Genomic DNA, 8,968 nt, shown 5'->3' with positions numbered 1-8,968 from the left:
GTCTGAATTGGCTGGCCTGGTGTAAAGGGAGTTTAGTGTAAAGCTTTGGCTTAATGAGCTGGTGTGTTAAGGTCAGACTGAGGTTTTCCTTGTGTTGGATGTGCTTTGCTGTGCTCACCACTGTGTAACTGTAGCTTTGCAGGTTGAGAATGGCTTTTCCATTCAAACTTTTCACCACTGCAGAGTCCAAGGGCAGGAGATTGAACACATCCAAGTGCCAGGTGCTGCACATTGGCCACAACATCCCCAGGCAGTGATACAGGCTGGGGTCAGAGTGGCAGAGAGGGACCTGGGGGTGCTGGTTGATGGTAAGCTGAACATGAGCCTGCAGTGTGCCCAGGCAGCTAAGAGGGCCAATGGCATCCTGGCCTGCATCAGGAACAGTGTGGCCAGCAGGAGCAGGGAGGTCATTCTGCCCCTGTACACTGCACTGGTTAGGCCGCACCTCGAGTGCTGTGTCCAGTTCTGGGCCCCTCAGTTTAGGAAGGAGGTTGAGTTGCTGGAACGAGTCCAGAGAAGAGCAACAAAGTTGGTGAGGGGTTTGGAACACAGGCCTGTGAGGAGAGGCTGAGGGAGCTGGGGTTGCTTAGCCTGGAGAAGAGGAGGCTCAGGGGTGACCTTATCACTCTCTACAACTCCCTGAAGGGAGGTTGTAGACAGACGGATGTTGGTCTCTTCTCCCAGGCAGCCAGTACCAGAACAAGAGGACACAGTCTCAGGCTGTGCCAGGGGAGGTTCAGGCTGGAGGTTAGGAAGAAGTTCTACACAGAGAGAGTGATTGCCCATTGGAATGGGCTGCCTGGGGAGGTGGTGGAGTCACCATCCCTGGAGGTTTTCAGGAGAAGACTTGCTGGGGTGCTTGGTGCCATGGGGTAGTTGTTTGGGTGGTGGTGGATTGGTTGATGGGTTGGACACGATGATCTTGAAGGTCTCTTCCAACCTGGTTTATTCTATGTATTCTGTGTATTCTATGTATTTGTGTGAGCATTATTCCTTTGTCCCTTTTGGAGCAGTAGAGCAATCTGCTCGTTAGACCACGACAAGCCGAAACATTGCTGTGCTTAGTGGGGGATGGGGACTGGCAGGGCTGGCTTCATGCCAGGTGAAGCTTCCCAGGCTTGTGGAATCCCTCTGCTACCACCTTCACCAAAACCTCTGTTGGAAAGCAGCTGAGTTTGCTCTTGTTCTTCACTGCTTTCCAGGCTTGTTCTGGTGCTGACATCTTCACTGCTCCTGCTGCTCCCCCACCCTGCCATGAGGTCTGTGGTGAGAGGTTGGACTCGATGATCTGTGAGGTCTCCTCCAACCTTAGTGGTACTGTGTGATACTGTGAGGCTGCAATTGGCTTTGCCCTGGCCACAACCACTTAGCTGCCTCTGCCTGGAATGCTTACTTGGCACACAGGAGAGGAAGAGATGTGAACAGCAGTGGAAAGGATACTCCAATACCTCATTTCTGCCTTGAGCAATCGGTCACTGAGAGATTTCTTTCAGGAGGAGCTGTGGAGGGAGTCAGGTGGCTCAGCACCATCCTTTCTATTTACAAAGAGTGCTCAAAACAACAGGGCCAGCACTTGGCATAACTCTTGCTGGGCTTTTGTGAGGCACATAACCCCAGTGTGGATCAGGACATATTGTTGATTTATTGATTCTTTCTTTCCATGCCTTTGGTCTTTTTTGCTAACTTGCACAGAGTGGTATCCTGCCAAACTCCCTCTCCCTGCATAATTCATGTGCTTGCTGCATCCTCTCTTGTTCCATGAAGGAGCTCAATGGCATCTTACAGTTCTCTTTATCTGCCTACTAAGAAAGCACTCAAGTGATCAAAGTGAAGCCCTTCTGAGAACAGATGGTTATTGAAGTACATGGTGCTCACTAAGGGGCATGGCTGCTGTGAAGGGTTTAAATCACAGAATGAGTTGGAAGGGACCTCCAACCTTATTCAGTCCAACCCCTCTGCACTCAGCAGGGATGTCCCCAGCTAGATCAGGTTGCCCAGAGCCCTGTCCAGCCTCACCTTGAGTATCTCCAGCCATGGAGCCTCAGCCACCTCCCTGGGCAACCTGTGCCAGTGTTCCACCACCCTCCTGGTGCAGAACTTGTTCCTCACATCCAATCTCAATCTGCTCTGCTCTAGTTTGAAGCCATTCCCCTGGTCCTGTCCCTGCAGGCCTTTGCAAACAGTCTCTCTGCAGCCTTCTTGTAGCCCCCTTCAGGTACTGGAGGGATGCTGTTTGGTCCCCCTGGAGCCTTCTCTTCTCCAGGCTGCACACCCCCAGCTCCCTCAGCCCGTCCTCACAGCAGAGCTGCTCCAACCCCCTGAGCATTTTTGTGGCCCTCAACTAACTAGTTGTGGCAGAAAGAGCTGCCCAGAAGCGGCCAAGGACAATGGACAGTTGCAGCTGGAGCAGTCAGGAATCAATGCACAAATCCAATACTGTTGCTTTTGGTTTTGATCCAAAGGTGAGGAAATAAAGAGCAGAGTCTCACACCCTTAGGAGACCTTGGTGGCTATTAGTCCTGATCTACTGAGTGGAGAGTCCAAGGTGCTAAACTCTGTGTGACCTGTGAGGTTGTCAAGTCAAGCTCCTTGTATTGCATCTCACTCCTGCTGAGGCACAGCTGGAACATCACTTTTCTACACTAACTGCCACAGCCATAGAATACCAGGCTGAGCAGGACCTCAAGGCTCAGTTGACAAGAATAGAGTTGAATTGAGCTGGCCTAGCACCCTGTCAAGCTGGGCCTTGAAGCTGTCTCCTGTAGAATTATTTGGGTTTCATTATCTGAGTTTCAGGCTTTTATGATACAAAGCTAAGGTTTGTGCTTTTGAGCATGTGTAGCCCTCTGCCTTTGCCATCACCTCTGTCAGTTTCTGTTGTTGCTGTTTAGTTATGAGCTGTGATTTGCCAGGAAAGTGTCCTCACATGGCTGAACTTTCTGCCTTGCTAAGTGCAAGGCAGTTTATGCTTTGAAGCTCTTTTCAATGCCACACAAGAATCAGTGTGTCCCCTGAGTACACATAAGTACCCCAGTATGATTTTATGGTGGAGTCTTTCTCCCTCAAGTCATGATGCCTTGGGAGAAATAACCTGGCCAAGAAGGCCAAGGGCATCCTGGGGGGCATTAGAAGGGCTGTGGTCAGTAGGTCAGAGAGGTTCTCCTCCCCCTCTACTCTGCCCTGCTGAGGCCACAGCTGGAATCTTGTGTCCAGTTCTTGGCTCCTCAGCTCAAGAAGGACCTCAGGGAACTGCTTGAGAGAGTCCAGCACAGAGGCACAGAGCTGCTGCAGGCAGTGGAAGATCTTCCTCATGAGGAGAGCCTGAGGGAGCTGAGGGCTCTGTGGCTTGGAGAGGAGGAGCCTGAGGGTGAGCTCCTTGCTGTGGCTCAAGATGTGCAGGGGGAGTGCCCAGAGGCTGGAGCCAGGCTCTGCTGGGTGCTGCCCAATGCCAGCACAAGGGGCAGTGGTGGAAGCTGAGGCAGAGGGAGTGCCATGGACACAGGAGGAAGAATTCTGTCACTGTGAGGGTTCTAGAGCCCTGGAACAGGCTGCCCAGGGGGGTTGTGGAGTCTCCTGCTTTGGAGGTATTCAAACCCTCCTGGATGTGTTCCTGTGTGAGCTGCCCTGAGTGCTCCTGCTCTGGCAGGGGGTTGGGCTGGGTGAGCTTTTGAGGTCCCTTCTAGGCCCTAGCACTCTGTGAGTCTGAATTAACTGTGCCATGAAGGCTAACAGCCTGCTTGAATGGAACCTGCAGCCCCTGACTTTTATTGGAGAACTTTCATTCCTGGGCTTTCCTGCCCCACTTTCCTTTATTTCTTTAGTTATTTTTCTCCCCCAGTGCAATGTTGTTTTTCAGGGGGAGGTGAATGAAAAATATTAAATACTTTCAGGGCATTTCCTTCTTCTACTTTTAATTCCATGCTTCACAACCTGAGAACCAACAGGAGAACCTCTCTGACTGTAAGCAGTGATTTTGGCTCTCAGTCCAGCTGCCCCTGCAGAGGCATCGTTGTGTTATTCTCTGTGAGCAACGCTGATGAACTTAGCACTGAGCTCAGGCATTGCACACCAGCCCAGCTTAGAGAAACCTGCAGTGGCTGGAACACAAACAGCAGCCAAAAGATATCCACTTACAAGAAACAAGAGAAATGTGGCCTTGGCATTCCTCACAATGAGCAGAAGCTGATTGTGTGGTTGTTTGTCTGCTTGGGTTTGATGCTGTCCCAGGAACGCCAGAAATATTCAATACCATGAGATTTTTAGGAGCTAATTAAATGGACACCATCACTGTGTGTGCTTGGCAACAATACCACCCCAGAGCTGTGCTGCTCCCAATTAACAACAGGGTGGCAGTGGAATGAATTCCATTGTTGCCCAGGTAAAGGAGCCTCAGTGCTAACCAGAATGAATTGCTGCCTCCGAGTGGCTTTTGCCTTGCTGTGTGGCTCCCGCTGAACACAGCTTAATGCATTTCTTACATGGTGTGATTTTGGTCTAGCTCATACAATGTCAGGGTAATAATGATGATATTGTAATATTAATGCAAGCAGAAGATATACATATTGATGAATAATGGTCATATGTTTTTGAATCTCCTTGCCAAGGCGTATTAAAGTGACAAATAATTGCCACTGCTGCAGAGAAATGGTGCAGGCTCTGTAGTCAAAAAGCACATTAGGGACCCACAGCCTCCATTTGTTATCCTTTGTCAGGAAAACATGGTTCTCTAATGAAAGTGAATGAAAGGACACTGATTGAAGACAGTGACACTAAACCTCTGTCTCAACAGGAGCCATGCCATGAGTATTAATAAGCAGATTGAAAGGTTAAGACTCAGCTTTGAAACTCTGGGAACACAGTGGAATCTGAAACAACTCCCCCCCCATAATATGAGGAAAATCACAGTGTGAAATGCATTGCAGAAGCCTTGTGGCCACAGGAGGATAGAGCAGATAGAAATTGGTTCCCAGACAATTCAGGCAAATGCCATTTAAAATCTTGACCCAAATATGTTTTAGTTAAAGTCTTGCTTTTAATTCTTCCCTGATAAATGATCGCTTTCCTTTTCATTACACCACCCTTCTTTTCTCCCAGCAGTACAAAAATGCTCACAAAATCAAGGCAGGCTTCTCCTGGGCACCAGTGAAAGTAGTTGAGAAAAGTCAGGGCACAAGGATGCAGCTTAAGTTAAGTACAACACAGAGACCCAGAGCAATGCATTTAGTAAGGGTTCAACATGTATGACACTTGTGAGAGGGAAGGAATAGCAGTAGAAGAAAAAGATATTGGGATGCATAATGCACTGCAGTGATCAATCATTAATCACTGAGAACCCAGAGGAGCCAGCCAGGGTGAGGGCAGAGTCTGAGGCAGGCAGTGCCTGATGCTGCTGAGCTCTGTGCCCCCGTGGGGCAGAGCTGGGGAGGGGTTGGAGCTGCTGGCTCTCTGCTGGCAAGGGTTTGCCTCTCAAAAGCTCAGTATGAGCTGCACAAACTGTGTGGTCACAGCCTCTGGCCACCTTTGCAGGGCTGTGTGCCCCACTTTCCCATGCACAGAGAATCTCTTCCCAAGAACTGGATGGGTTTGGTATTGGAGGGGAAAGCCATGCAATAGTGAAATACCCTTTGCCTCATGCCAGCAGCAGAGCTGAGCAAAATGCCCAAAGCTGAGAGGTGTCTGAATGCAGAGGCTGCTGCTGGTCAGCAGAGAGATCAAGCGAGCTGCAACACTCACAAGGCAAACAAGGTTAGGTGACTCTAACTGAGCATCTTGCCTCCTAACCAGCTGATGAAATGGCTGTTACAGTTTGGAGGGGGAACTTCAGCCTAGATCCTGACTGCAAAGACTGAAATTAGCATTGGATGTAGAAGGAAAATAATGATAAGGTCTATAGAATGATTGGGTTGTTAATGGGGTATAGAGCAGAGGCACAAACAATTCTTGCTCTTCTGTTGCTTCTGCTTGCAGCTTTCCTCTCTCTCTCTCTCTTCTTGTGGCCCTGCCAGGGGTTCTGTTCTCACTGCTGTGTGAGGTAACAGGAAGGAGGGTGGGAGTGGTGGAAGGAGGTGAACAGTTCCCCTGCAGCCTTCCAGGGGGGTCTGAGGAGTTTCTGTATTGCTTATACATTGTAAGTACATCCATGCTGTACATCTAATGCGTGCTTTGTACATATCCATTGCATTTGCATTTGCTTGGAAATGGAGCTGCATTGGCTTCCACCCCAGAACTGAGCTGGGCAGGCAGTTTTGGGGGGTAGCTCCCTCAAATTAGTTGGGGAGCAACTTCAACCCACCATAACAGCAAGCTGTTGCACATGCTGAAGAAGGGCTTTTAAGTATGGTCTTAATTGCAGTAATTGAAAACGGGCTTGAAACACATGGTTTGTGTTTAGGGAAGGCATACAGTGATGTGGGCTAATGCTAGAGCAGCAAATGAAGAGGGCCTGGGACTATTTTCTGCATCAGAAGCCAACAGCACATTGCTATTCTTAACTGCTTTTAGTCTTCAAGCAGGTTGCCTCCGTGCATGCTGCTGATTGAAACTATTTGCCAGCTTGCAGTAACTCCTAAACTGTGCTGAGGAATGGCTGAGACAGGTGGTAGGGAAAAGGGCAACATTATCTCATGGACTTTTCTGCTGATGGCAAGATAGAGGATTTCCACTGCCCACTGGTGCTGCTTTGTTTGGTGTACCTGTAGGTGCAGGCTGGTTCCTGCAGGAAGCATTCAATCAATACAAGCTGATGCTGCCTTACACTGAATGTAGGCAAATGGTGAAGATATTAAGGATGAAATGGCCACAGAAAATAACCTAAGAAGTGAGAGGATCCAATTCAAACTGAATATGAAGAAAATGTAGAAGTAAATTGCATTGGTCTGACCAGCAGAGAGCAATAGCAACATTTCCTGTCAAGCAAGAGAAGGGAAAGAAGAGGACACGTGCATGTGCTGCTGAAACAAGGGAAACCCTCACCTCAGCTCTGGGTCTTCTCCTGATCAGCTAGACTCCACCTCTGTTGGATCCTGAAGCTTTCTCCTGGACCTCACCATGAATTCCTTCCTAGAGGAAATCATAGAACCTTTTGGAAGGCACCTTAGAGCTCATCTCCTCCAACCTCCCCACCAAGGGCAGGGACACCTCTCAGCTAGACTCAGCTGCAAAAGGCTTCATCCAGCCTGACTTTGGATGCCCCCAGGAAGGAAGGATCCACAACCTCCCTGGGCAACCTGTTCCAGAGTCTCACCACCCCCCTACTGAAGTTCTTCCTCAGCTCCAGGCTAACCCTGCTCTCCCTCAACTTCAAACCATTCCCCCTTGGCCTATGCTAGATGCTATTTTGAAAGGTCCCTCTGCAGCCTTCTTGCAGCCCCCTTCAGCTATTGGCAGGCTGCTATTAGGTCTCCCTGGAGCTTTCTCTTCTCTAGGCTGAGCACCCCCAGCCCCCTCAGCCTAGCACAGCAGAGGTGTTGTTAAGCATTCATGCCCATGACAATGTGACATGGTTTGGGGTTTTTTGGCTCTCCAGGTGGGTATGTTCAGAGCTATGCCATTCAGTGGCTTTATCTGAGTTTGTTATAGTATAGACATGTACTGAACTAAACAAAAAAAGAGAGAAAACTTATTATTAATGATCTTGTCTTTTACAAAGAGAAGCTGCTCAGCACCAGGAGGAGCTGCAGGGTGCTTTTGTTTTCCTTTTTCAGAAACTGTAATCATGGTGTCCTAATTCTGAGCCAGGGGCTGCCCAGCTCCAAAGGCCAGGGAAGATCTTTCAGCCCTGCCCAAGGAGCAAATAAAAATGCTCCACACTGGTGGGAAGCTGGGATGGAAATTCTGTTCACAAAGACACACAGAAGGCATTCAGGTAGAAGGAACACACCTGAGCCTGCCAGGCCAGAGCCTGCCAGGAGCCTCCACCCCCCTCAGCCAAACTGCTGCCCCCAGCCCCAGGCTTCCCCAGGCCCTGGGCTGGAAATTCACTGCCAGCCAAGGCCAGGAGAAAGCCTCTGCCCCACACACCATAAGATAACAGCACAGGGCCTGAGAGGAGAGAAGAGAGAGAGCTTTGGCTGTGCACTGCCTGCAACAGAGAGAGAGAGGGAAACAGAGCAGAAGGACAGATTGCAATGTCCTGGGACAAGCTGCCTGTGCCCCTGGGGCTCTCCAGCCTCTGGAGGCCTTTTCCTTGTGGCTGTACCAATGAACTCTTGATTGCCCCTAACCTACAACACATGTTCCATGCTCTGTATAATGTAAACCAGAAAACATCAGTGGTTTCCATGGCTTAGCTCTGAGACAGTCTTGATCATCATTTTTGTGTCACAGAGCACTGTACAGATGAAATATTTAACATCACATCTTGCCTTGCACTAAGTGTTTCGGATCTCAGAACCTACATCTATGGGAACAGCCTCACAAACACCACTTTGACTAAATCCTCTCATTCAGTCACTACAAAATTCATGCAAATAGAAATCTAAGTGTGCTGGTAGCTAGGAAGTGTAGTTCTCTCCCAGAGACTGCTTCTCACATGCAAATAGGGAGAGCTTAACCATTTTCACTCCCTTTGCCCTGTTCCAGCACACCCAGGACCTGCCATACACCACACATATACCCAGACACTGCCCATGGCCCTGATCTTTCTCTGGCTTACTGCAGTTCAGTTTATTTTCATTGTGTGCACCTTCACTGGAAAGCCACAAGAGTATCAGAATTAATTCCTAGGGCAACAGGACTACATGCAGGCACCACAGGTTAAATGCCAAGCAGCTGAGACATGGTTAGCACACCCTGGAAGATGGACTGCCTGTTCCAAGCAGTGCAGGCATGAGTAATTCTGCACCATTTGTGGCTGTGTCCTCTGTCATTGCCAGCAGTGGGTGCTTAAGCAATGTGGATGCAGCCTTGGTTGTCAAAGGATAACTCTGAAACTGGTTACAGAATCACAGTCACAGGATGTCAGAGCTTG

Source organism: Dryobates pubescens, chromosome 21 (genome assembly GCF_014839835.1).
Source record: "Dryobates pubescens isolate bDryPub1 chromosome 21, bDryPub1.pri, whole genome shotgun sequence".
NCBI classification, from domain to species: Eukaryota; Metazoa; Chordata; class Aves; order Piciformes; family Picidae; genus Dryobates; species Dryobates pubescens.
This window is presented reverse-complemented; position numbering follows the sequence as displayed.